This window comes from Palaemon carinicauda, chromosome 8, assembly GCF_036898095.1.
Source record: "Palaemon carinicauda isolate YSFRI2023 chromosome 8, ASM3689809v2, whole genome shotgun sequence".
Lineage (NCBI taxonomy): Eukaryota > Metazoa > Arthropoda > Malacostraca > Decapoda > Palaemonidae > Palaemon > Palaemon carinicauda.
Window position 1 is genome coordinate 143,543,610 of NC_090732.1, and position 20,963 is coordinate 143,564,572.

At 39.4% G+C, this 20,963-nt stretch overlaps 1 long non-coding RNA gene across 3 annotated transcripts in view; it reads left to right on the forward strand.

The window, feature by feature from the left end:
* LOC137646007 (uncharacterized) overlaps positions 1-20,963 on the forward strand; it is a 124,149-nt gene that overhangs the window by 37,976 nt on the left and 65,210 nt on the right. Inside the window, exons 3-4 of one of the 3 annotated variants that reach the window (XR_011045375.1) lie at positions 3,167-3,400; positions 7,138-8,034. This is a non-coding gene — a long non-coding RNA (uncharacterized lncRNA). Of the gene's footprint in view, positions 1-3,166; positions 8,035-20,963 lie in introns of those variants that run through there. The other 2 variants (XR_011045374.1, XR_011045373.1) reach the window with 2 other exon arrangements.

The following is a 20,963-nucleotide window of genomic DNA, read 5'->3' on the forward strand; positions in this document are numbered from 1 at the left end:
TAGAGTTTGGGCAAGTGCCATGGTCTCTCTGCCTAAGTCTCCCACTCTAGGAAGTACTAAGTCTAGAGGCCAGGTCACATGGCCAAACTCGAGCCCTGCTGGGGCACGACCCCAGTTTTAATCCCTTCTCTATCCCATCTCTACATGAAAGTGTTGAGTGGCATGGAGAAGAAGCTTGTTACCCCTTCATGACTCTGTAGTGTTACCTGAAGAAGACCCGACACCTCGAACATGAGTGTCAGCAACTCTTCCTTAGCATGGGCAGAACCAAGAAAGAGGTGTCTATGATACAATCTCTCTCAGAATTTAGGAGTTGATCCACAATGCATATCCCTTGATTGCTGAGAGAAAATACTTTAGGTTCCAGCTAAGACCAGAACTCGTAAAATCAGGGGCTAGGCTCCATCCATGCTTCAGCAGGAATTTTGTAATCTGTGGGGGGGAGATTGGGATGTGTATGCACAAAACCATCTTCATGGCCTTTATTCTACAGTTGTACTCACAAGTCCATTGATGCCTTTGCTCTTGGTCTTGTGGTGGCAGCTCAAGTAGTGGTGTAGAAAACACAGATTCTGTTTGGGACAGTAAGCATCTTGTCTATGGTAACATATACAGTACAGTAGATGTAAGTTTGGAATGGAGGCAGAATGACTGGTTCTTTTCCTTCATTCTTTCTGCCCATATGACTTGATGCTGGTAAACTATACTTCTGAGCTCCATTCTTTAGAACCTTGGAGAAGTTCTCTATCCTCCCTAAATGAGGGAGAGGATGGTGGAATATATACTAACCATTTGATCATCATGCACCTTGTATATTATTCTGATTGCAATCTCCCTCGACCAAGTACCAGTCTTCCTGGACAGAACTGGCTCTATCAACCCATTCATCCCAGTGATAGACAGATAGTTTGTTGGATTCATTTCCTTCACTCCCATGTGGGGGTAAGGTAGATTGACATTCCCAGGGAAGAGAAAGAACCTACCAATTTGTTTGTAGGGGGACTTCTGACACACCAAGCAATATGAAGCAATAAGGCTCCCTACCTAAAGGATGATTGTTTGTATTCGTGTAGGAACAAATTACAAAATTTTTAAGCAATTTGTATTTTTCATGACTATACAAACCTGAGCCCTTTAGATTATACTTCCCACCTTAACCACCTTCTCAGTCCTGAGCCAAAAGGTAATAAACGAAGAGAGTTTGACAGGTAAGGGTCAGGGCTCCTTGCCCTCGCTTCCACCGGTCACTTGACTGCTTGTTAAATGATTCAATGACCATCCAGATTCCCTAGGAAAAATGCAAATTACTTCTAAAAATTGTGATTTTAAAGGATTATGATTTGTATAGCTAAAAAAATACAAACTATTTTAAAAATATGTAATATTTGGTCACAATGAGCTACAAAGATTTTATGATGAATTTAGGTTTGTAACAAGTTCAATGTTTTAGCTTTAAATCAATTGTCGAGTTATGTTTTTTATATTTTATATGCCATGAACTCTGGTTTTTTTTTTAAAAATATATTTGATTGTTTATTTTTAAGTTTCCTTGTTTAATTTTTAATATAAAGGTATAACATGAAAATTCTATTAACTTAAAATATATTTACAAACTGAAACATACAAAACTAACAAACTACATGTATGACACTAGGAACTTTTATAATGATATAAAAGTCTATTGAAGATCTTGCGTGTATAATCAGGATCAGGAAAAGTACTGCACGTAATTACAATCTGACGAAGAATCATGAGTATCTAAGGTTGAAATAAGATCCAATGGCCAAGAGCCTAAGGTCTAGGATCAAGAATGAAGACGACTGACCAAGGTCTAAGGAGTTCTGCAAAATATAAACATATTTACAGCTATATAACTTGATATAATATAATTAACCCTTTTACCCCCTGGGTATTTGGAAATTTCCAACCCTTAACCCCCAAGGGGTTATTTCTTTTCCCAGCACATTTTGCAGTATATTTTTTTTAAATTGCTCTAACAGCCTTAATTTTTGTCATAGGGAGGTCAGGTTGGTCTCATTCTCTTGGAAAATGCCTGAATTTTCTCAAAAAATTATCAAAAAATATGAAAAACAAATTTATTTAGCATTTTTTTGCAAGGACGTACCGGTACGTCCATGGGGGTAAAGGGATGGCTTTTGTGAAACGTACCAGTACGTCCTTTGGGGGTAAAAGGGTTAAGTTCTTGACTGCAGAAAATGCACAATAAAGTAAAACTTAATGCAAACCTTATTGTTCATACAATATAAACTTTTAAACACTCACAGGTTAACATATGACATTTCCAATACACAAACAATCTTCATTAGTTATACAGTATACACTTATAAACACTGAATCACTTTAACACACGACATTATATTATACACTAATACATAGAACAATTTATATAAAGGAGTCTTTTCAGTACTTACTGTTACGGATGGCTAGGTGTCAGGTAGTGATCAGAGAACTGCCTGGGACTCTCCATGTTAAGAAAAAAAAAAAAAAAAAAAACAAGGACAACCAAATAAACAAAGAAATAACTTCTTTAGTCCATGGAGTGAAAATATATACAAGCATTCCTCAACATCAATCACTTTTTTTTTTTAATCAAATTAAGAAAGTAGAAAAAGCCATGTGATATTTCATCATGCTTTAAAAGGAAAATTTACACATTTTTTGTATAAGGAGCAGTAATTATTTCATGATAAAATTATAATGATTTTGCAGTAATGTAATCATACTTTTTTCAAATACACTGAGAATGTTGTTGAAATAGTAATTGACTTTATAATAAGATATAAAAGTAATTCTTGAACTGCTTACAACTGGCACAGTATCATCTCAAGCATGTGTTACATGAGAGGAAAAGTCATTTGTTAATACAATTAAAAGAGTCGTTGTAAAATAAACAAAATTTGATGTAAACCAGTGCAAAATAAATTTGAGACTAGATAAATTCCATTTATATCTTGAAAACTTTTAGATTTGCTATTGTTTGGGTGGAATACAAAAAACCTGCGGTTAGTGTCTATTGACTCAAGGTCCAGTAAATGGCCAGAATCTTGTTGTCCTAATCATTTTAATCCTACTGTTTTTATTGTTTCTGTCATTACTTACTGATGATTTATATTTAATCTATTTAAAAAAAAAAATTCCATTACAGCTTTTCAAAGATGCCATCAATGCAGCATTTCAGTATAAAAAGAATCCAACAGACTTCACTGACCAAGTTAAGGAAAAACTCGAAATGGAGATGGAATTATGAAATGGGTTATATTTTAAGAGTCCTACATTGATTCAGCAGTTAGTAGTGTTGGATAGGCTGTAAAAACTTAGCTGTAAGACGCAAACACTCCGTCCAAAGTCCTATCAAGAAGACTCTCCATAGATTGAAATAGTAAGACATCTAATTTATTCAATCTTGATTTTTATTTGAAATATGTTTTTAGAGTTTTTTTTTAAAGAAAATTTTTCACAGGAATAGAAAATGTTATACCCTAGAAAATTTATGTTTATAGATTTTTGGTGTGATCATTGAACGTTTCTTCAATTGATTTACTAACAAAGATTTCAGTTATTTTACTGATTGAGAGTCCTTTGTACAAAATTCCAAAATCCAAAAGTTTTTAAAATTATGACAAACAGAAAATGTTCAGTGAAGGCTCCATAAGTACAGTGGTACCCCGGTATACGAGAATAATTCGTTGTGGGAGCTAGCTTGCAAACCAAAATGTTCGAGAATTTCCCTCCATGAGAACTTTATCAGGAGTTATCTCTTGAACGACATTCACTATCTCTTAAGTGAGTTACTTATTTTACACTTTCTAGACACTTGGTCTTTTTTATATTAATTGGTCATCTTCTTTTACAATTACATTCATTTTTGACAAAGAACCTATCAAGAGGCAGCTCCTTTGTCTTTTTCTCTAAAATGTCATGGAAATGCGATATCGCATTGTCTGTAAATAGATTTGCTGCTTACCCTGACGAAACATTATCAGTATCTGGGTGATGTGTTAATAAAATTTTGCTGGGTTTCCCGCATTCTTAACATTCCCCTAGTTTCACATGAAGCTTGGGGTTTGTTACTCTGTCCCTCCTCCTCAGTTGAAATCTCCTTTGCATTTTCTTGATGTTCCCCTCTATTCAGCTCCAGTACCATTGATTTTTCACAAATAGTGTTTGTTCCTACAGAATACAAACCATTCGCTCCACTATGGATATAGATATTAGTGCAAGCTGCCAAATGGCTATAAAACTTTTAATAGGATGTCAACAACCATTCTGCTTGTTACCAGTGGTAGCAGGGATCAAATAACCACCCCTCCCACTCACTCTTACCTTCTACATTTATTTTGGTCTTGGCCATTGTTGGAGACAGACATCTCCTCCTACATTCACTGGCTGTGGCAAATGAAATTCAACTCTTTGAATTTTTTCCCATTGATGCTTGCATCTCAAGGTTTTTCCTTTATTTGAAGACTTGATTATAATCAGGACTCCATTGATTCTTTAGATTGGTTAAAGGTCAGTAACTGTAGCCATTGGCTTACCTATACCACCTTGAGGTTAGACTTCTCTGAAGTCTTAGGACCAGAAATCTTCTAGAGAGGAAGTGTGTTTCATCTGTTTGCTAATTTGTTGGCAGACACACAAGCAACTTGCATCCTAGCAATTGCTGTGGATTCAACGTTCCAGCCTCGCTTATTAGAAGCAGTTGCTTCTCAACCGATTGCATGAGTTGGTCAACGATCAAATGGATTTTAGCGATTTGGGAGGTTCGCTTTTTAAGCTACCTCTCGGGCACTCAAGGGGAAGTTAGTCTTTTGCTTAAGATATGTTAGCCGTTTTTTCCCTCTGAGCTCCCAACCGTATGTGGTTTTCGGCAGAGGTAACCTGTGACCTGCTGTCCTAGCCTGGTAGTTTATCCATCCAGACAGATTAGAAACATTTTCATGTTCTGCCGCAAGAGTGCTCTGGCTCTTCAGAATTACAGGGAGAGCTTGGCGACTGTCTCAGTGGCCGATGGCTTCAAAGGTAAAATATAGCATTTTACATGAGAGTTTGCTTAAAGCAAGCAATCTCTCACCTCCTCAAGGTGTGATTCAAGCTCTGGATCGTGGTGCCAAAAGTGAAGTTTTTTTTCTTTCACTTGAGAGTTTTTCCTTAATGGTAAGTAATCTCTCTACCCCTTGTGAGCCAAGCTCACACCGTGCTTCAAGCTCTAGTGAGCCTGGATAATGGACCTCGAGGGGTGAAAGCTTCCTTTCACCTGAGAGTTGCTTAAAGCAAGTGATCTCTCACTCCTTGTGATGCGATTCAAATGCTAGCGAACCTAGGTCGCTGTGCCAACAGTGAAGCTACTTTTCACCTGAGAGGTTTGCTTGAAACAAGCTATTTCTCAATTCCTTGAAACACTATTCAGGCTTTAGAGACCCCAGATTGCAGCCCAAAGGTGAAAGCTATTTTTCACCTGAGGTTTCCTTTAAACAAGCGATCTTTCAATTCCTTGCAATACAATTCAGGCTCTAGCAAGCCTGGGTTATGGCACCAAAGATAAAAGCTAGCCTTTTACCTGAGAGGTTTGCTTGATACAAGTGAGCTCTCAATGCCTCGCAACCCAGGCTTGCATGAGATCCAACCTCTCAGCAAGGGTGACATTTTTTCTTTCACCTAGTGATCTCTTACCTCATAGGTTGCTGTGCCAACAGTGAAGCTACTTTTCACCTGAGAGGTTTGCTTGAAACAAGCTATTTCTCAATTCCTTGAAACACTATTCAGGCTTTAGAGACCCCAGATTGCAGCCCAAAGGTGAAAGCTATTTTTCACCTGAGGTTTCCTTTAAACAAGCAATCTTTCAATTCCTTACAATACAATTCAGGCTCTAGCAAGCCTGGGTTATGGCACCAAAGGTGAAAGCTAGCCTTTTACCTTAGAGGTTTGCTTGATACAAGTGATATCTCAATGCCTCGCAACCCAGGCTTGCATGAGATTCAACCTCTCAGCATTGGTGACATTTTTTTCCTTCACGTAGTGATCTCTTACCTCCTAGTAACATGATTCAGGCTCTAGTGCCCCTGGATTGCAGTGCTAAAAGTGAAAGCTAGCCTTTCACCTGAAAAGTTGCTTAATGCAAACAATCTTTCAATACCTTGCCGAGCGACTCAAGCTCTAGCAAGCCTGGATTGCGGCACCAAGGGTGAAAATTAGCTTTTCATCCAAGAGTGCTTGAAGCAAGCAATCTTTCCCCCCTTGCGAGCTCTTCTCGCAACGCGATTCAGTCTCTCAATGAGCCTGGATTGCGGCGCCATGGTTGAAAGCTAGCTTTTCACCTGGGAGCTGCTGGAGACAAACGATCTCGTAACACTTCTCGACCAGGATTCGTATGTGATTTTGGGTCGCGACACGATTAGGGCTTACAGCTACTTTTAATATTGGCTCCTAAGGTTAAAACCCCTCTGAAAGTATTGCTTGGAACAAGCAAACTCTCAGCATCTTGCGACCCGGGTTTGCAGTGATCCCAGACCACAGCGCCAAAGGAGAAAGATATCCTTTCTCTAGAGTGTTTGAATTGAAACAAATCAACGGTATGTAGAAACCTCAGCCCATACTTATGGATTGCAATACATTTGAGAGGGAGTTGAGAAATTGATAAATCCTGTAAGCACACTGGAATACATGTTAAGATAATATAGATGTTTTATTCATAATAATAGATACTGATAATTAAAACTCCTTTGTCCTTTGACATGAGAAATTAACATCATTTTTGTTGTAAAGCACCACCATTTTCCTTATGATTATATTGTGAGCTTGATATAAATGAAACTTTTTTTAACCTTGACAAAGTGTACATAACATCATTTGCTTAATCATTTCTACTTCTGGGAAATTTTTGGATGATAATGTGATGTCATACATTTACACTCTAGAGTCACTTTTTAGGCACTATATCTGATGGATTTGAAAAACTTAGTCTTTTCCTTCCTTATTAGTTACAGTACAGTCTACTCTATCTGATAGTTTTTAAAAACTTTAAGTCTTTTCCTTCCTCATCAGTTACAGTACAGTCTTTCAATTAATAAATTTTTTAAGTAGTCCAACAATAACAGGAACATTCTTTTGATTTTTCAGACACCTAAAAAAAAGCCAAACCTCTTGAAATTCCGTTTGTTGTTCCATGCATCAATACTATCTCCTCGGTGTTGGCCTATGGTTGCTGAATCTCGAAACAGAGACTTAACTATGATTAGTACATGGTATAATTTAGGAGGGTGAAGTTAAACCATAACAAGACTTAAAGTATAACTATACTTTTCTTTTCTTTTTTAAGATTCTAGGTGTCATTCTTTAAGGGAAATTTGCATTTTAGAAATGAATTTTTTCTTTCAAAACCTTGCAGCAGTAGTATCTTGAAATTGCATAACCTGCTAATTAAAGTTCCCATCTCGTGCTCACAAAAGAAGTTTGCGGCACTGAAATCTACATTCCCATCACTTCTGTAGAAGAAATTGATCTGGGTATTCCTTTGACGCCAATAGGAATGTTATTCAAGAAACCCATTGAAATTTCCTTGTTGATATTTTCAGTTGCAAGGAAATCCCTTATCAACATCTGTCTAACACTCACTTGAGCAGCCTTGTTGAATTTTCTGAGAAGGCCTAGACAAAAGAACAGTTAATATTGACAAATGTGCCTGGAATGTTCTCTGTATTGGCAAATGGTTTCTCTTCTCAGTGGAAATCAGGGAAATCTGTTTCGTATCCTTCATTAACATCAAATGATGAGGCCCTTAACGTTTCTTAGTTGATAACGATACTTCTTCATTGCCATGTTAGACAATTTTTGTAACCCTAACAACAGTATCTCAAAGAATAATTGACAACAATTCATTAACAGCTTTTGGATCCTATTTCGCTGAAAGGACGAGCCATTAAATTTTAGTGAGGGTTTACCCATTCTGCTAGTTAGAGGGGGTAAGTAGAGATAGCTAGCTACCCCTCTCACTCACACACCTGTGACTGTGCTTCACTTTACTTTTGGCTCAGAGGGAGAGCGGCTATTGCTGATCTTCCTCCTTGCCTATTTTGGACTGCCATTAGTAATCTTTGTCTTTTTAACTTATGTTTTTTTACATATACAGTAGGGTCCCGAATTATGCGAGAATTTGGTCGATGAATGACCTCGTGTAAATGGAAAATCGCATATTTTGAAACACACCTAACAAATAATTCTATTGGGGTCATGGCAACCAGCAACTTGCCTATTCAAACGTGTTTACTACCCATTTCCAATACTTTCTATGTACTATACTGCATCTTTTTTATAATGTCAAATTGTTCTTGTAAATAAATCAAACATTCAATATGCTTTAAAGTTATAATAACTTGAAAAAAGTTTAAAATCAAAACCAGGATGGGTGTAAACACCATACATTTTCCGTTATAACGCGACCCAAAATACAGACAAATTTTAATGTTTGTCATATCTATTGTTTAAGACAACTGGTGAATAGCAAAACCATCACTCTATAGACTAGCTTTTGTTGTATCATTGAAAATCCAGAATTATCAAAATAAAGGCGATTTTATATCATCCGTTTCCTAAACACGCCAAAAAGAACAATAAAAACGACAGCCAATGTTTTGTTTACGTTTATCTCTGATCATAACGAAGAAACAGACGCATTTACACATCTGTGTATTGGTTAGTTTTTGCATCGACAGCAATCTTACCAAGTATTGATTATATGTTGATTTTGCTATTACCAATGTTCTACTTAATTTTTCTTAGATCTTCCAAATAAATGAAATGAAAATGCCATTCATATAATGTTATGTTTTTCTTTATGACGCTGCCTGAAACGGAAACCTTCCATTCGTTTACTGTACGCTCCATCTTCGATCATAATAAACAAACGTAGGCATTAAACACGCATGATCAAAGAGATAAATAATGATATTAAAAGCTTTTAGTAAATATGTTATTACAATTATTATTTACCATATTAATGTAAATTCTTATATACGTGGCAAAGCAGGAAAACTATTTTTTCTTTTTGCGTTTAATCAACAATAACAAACTGCCGCTAATGACAGAATGATAATTTACGATAATTCTAAACTGTTACTAAAGATGATTGTCCATTCCATATCCAAAATACTTTTCCTAACTTTAGTTATAAGTCAACTTGTACCCACTTCAATTATGAAACTATCTATAAAAAAGTAAGAGAAGAAGTAAGTACTAGGCCGATTTTTAAAGTTATCGGACAATTAAGTTGCTGCTATGACGTTCGATGTGACTTAGATGGTGCAAGATTAGAGAAAGTAAGGAAAATTGAATCATGATTGATTTTCAATATAACAAACTTTGTGAAGCAACAAAGATTTCATTTGTTAGAGAGAGAGAGAGAGAGAGAGAGAGAGAGAGAGAGAGAGAGAGAGAGAGAGAGAGAGAGAGAGAGAGAGAGAGAGCGCGTGTGTGTGTGTGTGTTAGTTTTAAATGTACTAAACAAAAAAATATGATAGGTTATAACACATTCGTGCTTATGTAATATCAACTGTATAGATGTTTCGAATAAGTTGAGAAATGGTATAAACAATACTTTGTTACTGTATTTGTATGCGCCTATTCTTGAGACCGGCAGCTAGACGTCAGCTGATCTGATCTTAGCCAAAAGTAAAACAAAAAGAAGTCAACAATACTTGATTTTTAAAACACATCCGAAATTTCAAAACTAAAGTACGCGCTTTCTTAATGTGCAATTAACTATTTAACGAGTAGCAATTTTCTAGAATAAAATGGTGTTTCCCAGAAAATAGTGGTTTGCTGAAGAAATCGGATGCCGTATTTTAAGCTACGACTGAAATGGATGCATACACGGTATAACTTTTTCGTTTTGTATTTGATTGACACTTTAAGAAAAGTGATTTTGGTTTCTTCATCTAATTGTAAGTATTGTATAACACGAGAGAGAGAGAGAGAGAGAGAGAGAGAGAGAGAGAGAGAGAGAGAGAGAGAGAGAGAGAGAGAGAGAGAGAGAGAGAGAATCAGCTGTTGTAATTGAATGCCGTGTTTTTGTTTCGTGTACCTCCTGAAGCGAGGAATTGATCGCCACAACTAACAATTGTCATGTTAATTTCATTCTTAAACTCAAGTTGCCATATGTTAACTAGGGTTTTATTTCTTACGGAGAGAGAGAGAGAGAGAGAGAGAGAGAGAGAGAGAGAGAGAGAGAGAGAGAGCGCGCCTTACCTTACCTTATTGCCTTATTTTTTGTTTGGGTTCCCCCAGGTCCCTCAGTGTGAGGCACCTCGTATATCCACCAGAGAGTTGCTAATACATCTTCCAGTGTATTTTGCATCTTCCAATCTTGGATGGTCTGGGATGCATCTTAGGTATTTATCGAGCTGATTTTTAAACGCATCTACGCTCACTCCTGATATGTTTCTTAGATGAGCTGGCAGCACATTAAATAGTCGCTGCATTATCGATGCTGGTGCGTTGTGGATTAATGTCCTGTGCGCCTTTCTCAGTTTACCTGGAATACTTTTTGGCACTATTAATCTACCTCGGCTTGCTCTTTCTGATACTTTAAGCTCCATGATGTTTTCAGCAATTCCTTCTATTTGCTTCCATGCTTGTATTATCATGTAGCGTTCTCTTCTCCTTTCTAGACTGTATAGTTTTAAAAATTGCAGTCTTTCCCAGTAATCAAGGTCCTTAACTTCTTCTATTCTAGCAGTATAGGACCTTTGTACACTCTCTATTTGCGCAATATCCTTTTGGTAGTGTGGGTACCATATCACATTGCAGTACTCGAGTGTACTACGCACATAAGTTTTGTAAAGCATAATCATGTGTTCAGCTTTTCTTGTTTTAAAGTGTCTGAATAACATTCCCATTTTTGCTTTACATTTAGCCAACAGTGTTGCTATTTGGTCGTTGCATAACATATTCCTATTTAAAATTACACCAAGGTCTTTAATTGCTTCCTTGTTTGTGATTGTCTCATTATTAGGTCCCTTGTATGCATACACCATTCCTTCTCTGTTTCCATAATTTATTGATTCAAATTTATCGGAGTTAAATACCATCCTATTTATCTCCGCCCATTCATATATTTTGTTTAGATCTCTCTGTAGTGAGTTCCTATCTTCATCACAAGTAATTTCTCTACTTATTCTTGTGTCATCGGCGAAACTTCTCACTACGGAGTTTTCAACATCACAGTCTATGTCTGAGATCATAATAACAAATAGCAGTGCAGCTAATACCGTACCTTGGGGCACACCAGATATTACCTGGGCTTCATCTGATTTCTCGTCATTTGCAACCACTATCTGTTTTCTGTTTTGCAGGAATTCTTTTACCCATTTTCCTATCTTTCCCACAATATTATGCTTTCTCATTTTTTTCTCCAATATGTTATGGTCTACCTTGTCAAAGGCTTTTGCAAAATCTAGATAGATCACATCTGTGTCTTTTTCATATATCATATTATTGTATATGTTTTCATAGTGAGCTATCAGTTGGGTCTGTGTACTTTTTCCAGGTACGAAACCGTGTTGACCCATATTAAACAAATTATTTTTGACCAAATGGTTCATTATTTTCTTTTTTATTACCCTCTCATACACTTTCATAATATGTGATGTTAGACTAACAGGTCTATAATTGCTTGCCTCTAGTCTTGATCCACTTTTGAAGATAGGGGTTATATAAGCTAATTTATGTTTAACATATATCTCGCTCATATCTATACTCTGTCTTAGCAGTATTGCAAGTGGCTTCGCGATAGTGTTTGCAGTTTTTTTTAACAAAATCGCTGGAACTCCATCTGGTCCGGCTGCCGATCCATTTTTAATTTCGTTTATAGCCGTGACAATATCTGCTTCATTAATATCTATATCCGTTAGATATTCAACATTTTCTTCTCTCATTTCTGTTTCATTATTCTCATTCGCAATTCTTGGCGTGAACTCACTCTTATATTTTTCTGCTAATATGTTGCATATTTCCTTTTTTTCATTCGTTAGCCGTCCTTCAATTCTTAGAGGGCCTATTTCTATTCTCCTTTTATTCATCTTTTTTGCATAGGAGTAAAGTACTTTGGGGTTTCTTTTTATATTTTGAAGTGTCCTTTCTTCTAAGTCCCTTTTTTCATTTTCTTTCGACTGTATAATCTTTTGTTCTGCATTTTCTATCTTACATTTTATTTCCCTCATTTTCCACACATTTTTTTCTTTTGCAAGATTTTTCTTCCACTTTTTAATTTTCTGAAATAAGATCCTTCTGTCTCTTGGTATGCACGTCTTTTGTTTATTGTTTTTTTTCGGTACATATTTTTCAACAATTTTCTCCAGTATTTTGTACAGTATATCCGTATTTACCTGTATATTATCACTTATAAATACATTTTTCCATTCTTTATCCAGTTCTTCATTTATTTCTGACCATTTTATATTCTTACTGTAAAAGTTATATTTTCCATATCCTTCCCAAAGTTTTGTGTTTTTATTAATTCTGTGATCACTTGCTTTGGAATGAACTATCAATTCTATGACATTGTGGTCTGAAATTCCCGTGTTATACACTATTATTTCTTTAACATAATTCACCTCATTCACAAATACTAGATCTAGGACATTTTCCTTTCTTGTTGGAATGTGGTTTATTTGTTGCATATTATGTTCTAATAGCATATCTTGAAGCTTTTCAAATTGCCTCTTATCTTCTGCGCTACTATTACTATCTTTTTTATATGTATACATACAACCACTTTCTTCTATCCGTTCTTTCCAATCCACGAAAGGAAAGTTAAAATCTCCGGATAGGAGTATATTCCAGTCTTTATGGTTTCTACATATACCATCTATTTTTTCTATTATTATGTCAAACTCCTTAGTATTTGGGGGTCTGTAAACTACAATATTCATTAGTTTTTCAAATTCAAATTCTACTGCAATCAATTCACATTCTGTGTTGCTGTATTTTTCACATACTTTTCCTTGATTTATGTCTCTTCCATATATTGCGGTTCCCCTTGACTCCTATTTTTTCTGTCTGATCTATAAGTTTGGAAACCCTTTATCTGGTCATCACTGCCAGTCTCTTGGGAATACCATGTTTCACTTATATTTAATATATCTATTTTTTCAATTTGGGTTAGTTCTTCTAAGAACTCTATTTTCCTTTTAGAGTTACTCGTGGACTAAACCCTGTGCATTCATTACTATTATGGTTTGTGTTTCATCTCCATTATTTAATATTGGTAATAATATGGATTCTCCCATGCTTCCTTCCTGTTCTGATATGATGTTCTTTTCTTCATTTCCCGGAATTCTGCCATTAAAAAATCCAACTTTTCTATTATATTTGCTCTTTCGCCTTCATATTTATTTGTGTGTGTATACCTGCAACTATCCCCATATCTGCACCAACCCCTGGCATTATAGATGCATTCTTTGTAGTTGGGTTCTACATGTGCCGGTTTAGGTTGAAAGGCCTCATATCTTGGGGCTCTTGGTTCAAAGCGCGGTATATACACGGCCTGCTTTTTTGTTTCTTTTTTGTTTCTTTTTTGCTTTCATTTTTCTTTTCAGTTTGCTGAGTTTTCTTACTTTCATTCATGGTTGCAGGATGCATATATCGACATTTTTTGTTGTAAATGCATCCTTTTCCTTCTTTTAGGTTTTTGCATATTTTTGGATGGAGATCTCTGCATTCGTCTCCATATCCGTCTAAATACGCACATTTACCATATATTTCATAATTATGGCATATCTTTGGATGCTTGTAGTAGCATCTTTCGCCAAATCTGCAATTCCCTCTTTTCAGCATATTGCAGACTATATCCTTCTTTTCTATTTTTTTTCTTGTTCTTGCTCTTCCCTAAAATTATGTAGGTCCGGGTAGAGTCTCTTGGGTCTATTATTTGTTTCCATCTGGTAATTTATTTCTTCATAAGTATGTTGTTGGATGGCATCATAGGTTATATCAATGATTTCTTCTGCATCCTTACACATATCCTGTTCATTGTTCTCTCTTCTTCTTTTTCTTCTTCTTCTTCTTCTGTTTCTTCTTCTTCCTCTTCTTTATCTTCAACTATTTGCAGATTTAGTCTCGACTTAATTATATTTTCTATCCAGACTAAGCATGTTGAGCAGAATACCTTTGTGTCTTTATTTTTATTTTTTTGCTGTATTTCAGCACATGTGGGATGTGTTGGGACATGACAGGCATCACATTTTCTAATCAATTGTTGAGGATTATTAATGGAATACCATATCTTACATGTATTACACCATTTTGGCATTCTTTTTCCCATTGCATCAATCAGCATATTCACCATATTGGACTTCTTATTGTTCTTTGATGGAATGTGTTGATTGATGTAGACTTTCTTTATAAGTCTCTTTAACACTTGGATTTTCTTTGGAATTTCTTCTATTATTTTGCTGATGTTTTCCGCAGATTTGCTCCAGTTTATTGGATCATATTGTTTCAATATGTCTGCGAATATTCTTCCGTCACATTGGTTGACGTTACTAGTGACCTCTGTTATCAGACGGTCGAGCTCCTGTTTCGCCAAATCATGGAATTTATTTTTGCTGAGTCCAGCGATGTCTCTCCAAGCCTTGCCCGTGTTGTACATAGCCATCTTGATTAGATTTTTAGTAATTCACAAGATAACTATTCTATGCCGACGTTTTTATCCCACTTCTCCGACCTCAAACTAATCACTGACTATTCACGAAACTTGTAGCTATATTGCACTCGATAGCCTTTTGTTATCCGCGTTAAATCATGATATTTATAGGGTCGCAAAGTTTAATCACTCACCGGCACAGAGAGAGAGAGAGAGAGAGAGAGAGAGAGAGAGAGAGAGAGAGAGAGAGAGAGAGAGAGAGAGAGAGAGAGAGAGAGAGAGAGAGAGAATTTTTATTTTACCGTCTACTCTACAAAACTAATCTTTGCAAATCAAATGTGTACTGTTTAAAAAATGACAAAATATTGCCGACTCGTTACCGTAGTTTAGCGCTATTCACTGCCCGATAAACGAACCCAGTCTATCTCGGTGAAAACCTTGAACGCCCGGAGGGAAAAATAAGGCTTTTTATATATACTGTACTAAACAAAAATAATGTTTTAAATATACCATCATTAACACTACCCCTTACAATTATCGTAAGGTTGGAGAAAGATAATGATTGCCGGGAACGGTAACCACAATTCTGTTTACATTTTGTCAGCTGGACTCGCACAGTTAACAGTTGATTTCATTGTTGATGTGTGAATTTTATCCTTAAATAGGGCTATTCATTATTAAATTATGTTAATAAGATGTAATGTTAATATTGTTTTGTAAAATTTATTATAAATCACCGTATTTAGGCGCTAGCCAATATGCTTAGAAAGACAATAGATTTGATACATTTTATAGTGCTTGACTCGCAGACTTTGAACAGTTTCGCAGATACAGAAAATTTATGTTTGAAAAATAGAGGTCGCATAAAAAGGGGAATCGTATAATTCGAACACGCATAATTCGGAACCCTACTGTACTGTATATGAAAACATTCTTAATGTTTTTTATATATATGTTGTAAGCTTTCTTTACAGTGAATATTGCTATTTGTGTGACGGCGTAGTATGTCAGGTTCTCAAGGATGGAGAAACTTAGCCCTTACGACCTATCTACCTCGGACATCGGTCATCACGTTGGGCTGATGGCCCTCTCATGTAAGCTCGGCCTGCCGTCGCAGGGGAATTGTCATCATTTGGGTCCTGTTCGTCTGTTATCGTTGCCTTACCGCCTCTATGTGTTCTTAAAAGGAATCTGCTGCGGGGAATGGAGTGCATCCCTCTCATAACTTTGACTTCGGTCTTGCCTCTTTCTCAATTGGGCGGAAGCCGGCAGTATACTCTGAAGGGGGAACACCTTTCCTGTTTTCGGGTCGGGGTGCACTTCCGAATGGGTTTCTTCATTAATTAAGTGAAATTATTGCTCTTTATATTTTGATTTTTCAGCTTTGTCACTGCGGGGAACCCTCTTCCCGCCTGGGGTTAGAGTGATTCCCCCTGAGTCGTTAATTTTCTTAGCTGAATTAGTTACAACTCTTGTTTTGTTACAGATTTTTACTACGCAGCTCTCCTTCTCCCGTCAATGTAGGCCAGGAAAGGAAGTACGTACTGTAGTCCTTGATTTGTGTCTGTTCTCTCATTGGACACCTTTCCCGTCCCTGGACTAGGTGCTCCTCCTAAGTTTTTTGTTACATAATTTGTTTTATTTTTCCTCAATTAGGGATGCCGTTTCTTCTTCGTTCGGCTCAGTTAGCTGATGTAGAAGAGCAGTGCCATTTGTTGCTGTGGAATCTGCTGTCATTGCGCCATCACTTTCCTGTTCTTCTGTGTCTTTGGCAGCTCCTAATCAGCACACTGACTTTGAAGAACTAGCTCCGGCTACATTTCTCAGGTAGCACTCGTTGCAAACCTTCAACTTGAACAAGGCTTGTTGATGGGAAGCAAAGAGCACTGCCCGGAGGTCCATCTCCAGGAGTTGGACATCTTTCCCTTCCGAGGGAAGAGTATCGTTCCCAGGTGTTGGGTTGTCCTCCCTTCCAAGGGAGATCTTCCTTTCATCCTCCCAGCTACCTTCCCGCCCGCGGGAAGAATTGCTGACAACTACGTCCAACTCTTCCGTTGCATCGACTGTTGCAGTTTCTTTGTCAAAGACTACGCTCCCTCCCATGCTTAGCCCCTTTTCCATTGGTGGCGGAGCAAAGTCCAAGGCCTGTTTCTCCTGTGAGTGTTGCTCTCTCTCATTTGCGAGAATGGCCACTGATAGAGACTCCTCTTCGGAGGCCTGCTGATCCTTCTGCCCCTGAGGGGCATCGTCACCGTGGTCATAGTCCCCGCCATACTCGTCTGACTGGTTCCCGACCTTCACCTGCTTCCATGGTTTCGGGTGCTCATCAACGATCTCTGGTTGGCAACTCTGTCAATGAACTGTGTACGCAACTCTCATGGGGATGTTCGCCTCTCCAAAGGGCACATCCCTTCTCCAGATCATTATTCAGCTGATCTCCTCCTCAGCATTTGCCTGCTCATCCACCTTGTCGATTACCGATCGACAGCTCGCCAATTGCCAATGGCTAGCTCGTCTTTCTCCGATTATCGATCTCCAGGCTTGCCGATCCCTGATCCCCAGCTCGCCGATAGCAATCGTCAACTTGCTGATCTCCTGTCGATCCCCAATTGTCAGCTTGCTGATCACTGTCTCACCGATTGCTAACTCACCAATCGCCATTTGGTAGCTCACTAATCACCGATTGCTAGCTCGTCTTTCTCCGATTGTCGACCTCCAGTCTCATCAATCACTGATCTCGTGCTCACCGATCGCCAATCGTTAGCTTGCTGATTGCTAGCCCACCGATCCCCGATCCCCGATAGTCAGCTTGTCAATTGCCAGCTCACCAATCGCTGATTGCTGCCTCGCCGATCGCTGTCTTATCGATCACCGATCGCTAGTTCGCTAATCTCCGATTGCTAGCTTGCCGATCGCCAACTCTCCGATCGTCAAACCATACTCTAATCATCTGTTTGTCGATCGCCAGCACTCCAAGCGTCGTCTCAGATCTACGAGCGCCGATCACCAACTAGTCGATTGTCGAACAATGCTGCTGTTCCTCAGCTTATTCGATCATCTGCCAGCTTGCCTATTTTGCAGCTCTCCGATCGTCAGCACGCCAACCGCCAGCTCAGGGATCATCAGCCTACCTTGCAAGCTCAACGATCGCCGATCACCATGCAGATTGTCTGCTTGTGCTTTCACCAATCGTCGATCTCACGCTCGCCGATCACCGATCGCCAATGGCCATCTTGCTGATCGTCTTTCGCTTGTGATCTCAGACTCTATTCGGTCTTGTCGTTCGGCAGCCTTACGGCTCTTGTCAGACCAACTCTCCTCGCCACCATTCGGCAATGGTTAGCCGCTTGCAGACTTATCTAGCAGTTTGCCGTTCACCTTTAGCTCTTTGATCACCAACTTGCTGATCGCAGAGTCAACCCACCAATCGACGGCAGATCACCGCTCGCCAAATGACCAGGCAGCCGTCGACTGCTTGTCAGTCGCCATCCGTTTGCTGTTTGCCAATGGTAAGCCATTCACTGCTGTTAGCCATTCGCTGCTCACTAACGGTTAGCCGTTCGCCACTCGCCAACGGTTAGCCATTCGCCGCTCCCCTACTGTTCACTGCTCATCAATAGCTCACTGATTGCCGCTTGTCAGCCCACTGGCAGCCTTCAACTACTTGCCAGTCACCCTCTGCCCGACGTTCCCCATAGAGATTGGAGGGCAAACGACACCAGCTCCTCGCTGCTCGCCATTCGTCAACTCGCTGATACACTAAACAATCTGCAAGTGAACAGCAGTTTTCATCAGCAGCTCGTCGACAAATAACTACTTGCGAACACTCTTCAACTACACTGCAGCAACGAAAATCAGCCCTTGACCATTATCAACATTCGCCAGAACAGCGCTGTTTTAAGGAACAGCATCACCAGAGCCCTTTCATCTGAAGTGCCAGGGTTTGATTCCAGTATGAAATAGAAATTTATTTATATTTTGAACATGATATTCTGTTGATATCCCGTCAGGGCGTACAAGGTAAGGTCAAGTGTTGCCGGCCCACTTCATCATTTCAGACCGAGTTTTCTCACAGGGAAGAGTCCTTATCCGACTTTTTCTGGCCTTTGCTCACTGAGGAAGTCCCGAGGGATCACAGAGTAATCTCGAAACCCCGGGAAGGATTCCATCCTTTCCTCTACGAATTGCCAACAGAAGGCTGTAGCACCTAGACCTTCGGTGCTAGAGGCCCACTTCTCTCCGAGTAAAGAGTCTAGGGACCCTAAAAAGTCCTCATCGAGGACTACAAAACCCACAGAGGGGGTCAAGCATCTACATTTGGTCTCTTCAAGAATGACAAAACAGGACTGCAGTAACAGACAACAAGGTTTCTAAAAAGCCCTTACCCCCAGGGTAAGAAAGGCTCCAAGTTTTCCCCTGGAGAGAAAATGCAGCTCAAGACTGACCCTTGGACAATCTCCGTGATATGTTCAGGGTATCGCGTTCCGTTCGCTCTTCTCTCCCTCCATTGGTCAAGACCCCAGCGTCAACAAGCTCCTATGCGAATGGATCCGTAGAGGCGCTGGCTGATGTCCGCTCCACGTTGGAGAAAGTCAGACAAGCGGTAAGACCACAGGACTTCATGTGCACTCTGAACCTAAAGAACATACTTTCAGATCCCAGTCCATCCATCTTCAAGGAAGTATCTGAGATTCAGTCTAGACCTCAAGAAATGAGGGCTATGCTTCGGTCTCTCCACAGGACCCCCAGGGTTCATGAGAGCGTTGCTCTTCACCCTAGTGTCAACCTGGGATCATAGAATCGGCATCTGTCTTCCCATCAGACAACAGGGTAGTAAGGCTGAGGAAGGTCCTGAGACCTTTTCTCAGATAAGAAGTGCTCCCAACCCAGAGGTGACTGTCTCCTTGGACACCCATCATCTCTGACCTATTTAGTTCTCAGCGGCCGCCTCAGGATACGATTCCTTCAATGGCAACTAAAGCTCAACTGGAATCAGTCCTTCGATTCCCCAGGCATTCTGATCCCCACGGGACCAGAGGAACGGCCAGATCTTGAGTGGTGAGTGGCAGACGAGAATCTGGTGAAGGGTGTCAATCATCGTCCTTCCCCCGGACTTGATGCTATTTTCCAACACATCAAAAGAAGAGGGGGGCGCACGTGCTGCATCATACGACCTCAGGCCTTTGGTCAGAATTCAAAAAGTACCTTCACATAAATCTCTTAGGGATGAAGGCCGTCTGCCTGGCCCTTCAAAAGTTCCATCAATTCCTGGCGGGTCACATGGTGTTAATGAGCGAAAACACCACAGTAGTGGCTAATATCAACAAGCAAGGCAGTACTTTTTTGCAGCCCCTATCCCATCTGGCAGTAGCGATACTGAGATGGGCACAAGTTCACCCGGTCTCACTATTAGCTCGCTTCATTCCCGGCCAAAGGAATGTGCTTCCTGACAACCTGAACAGAGGAACTCAGATAGTGGATACCGAATGGTCTTTGGATCATATAGTAGCCAACAAATTCAGGACTTTGTGTGGTTCTCTGACTGTGGATCTGTTCGCAACATCCCTGAACTTCAAGCATCCGTTATACTGCTCCCCAATCTCAGACCCTAAGGCTCTCTGGCAAGATGCATTCCAGCAACGATGGGACAACATCGACGTTGAATCCTTTCCTCCATTCTCTCTCAGGAGAAGAGAACTCAACAAGGCCAGAACATCAGTCAACCTCTCAGTGACCCTTATAACTCCGCTATGGCATCACGCAGAATGGTTTCCAGATCTTCTGCAGCTCCTTTTGGAACTTCCGAGAGAACTTCCCCCACCACATGATATACTCAGACAGCCTCATGCCAACATTTTCCACAAATGAGTAGCTTCACTACGTCTTCGTGCCTGGAGACTATCCAGCATCTCCTCACTCAGAGAGGATTTTCACAACAAGTTGCAAAGAGGATGTCTGGATACCTGCGAAGATCGTCAGCCTTAATCTACCAGGCGGAGTGGAACGTCTTCGGTGGTTGGTGTCGTAGAAAGGGCATCTCTCCACTTATTGCCACCATTCCAGCAATACCGGAATTCTTTGTGTATTTGTGGGAGGAAATTTGCCTTTCAGTAAAAGGCTATCGCTCAGCCTTGAGTCTCCCCCTTAAAATTAAGGAGCAACATTTCCTCATCGCTGGAATTTTCCTCCTCATATGGAGTTACGAACTTACCTGTCCTCAATATGAAGTGAGACCCCTCCTTGGATCGTGGTTCGGGTTCTTCAGTCCCTAAAGTGGCCTTTTTACAAACCATTACACCAGGCAAAA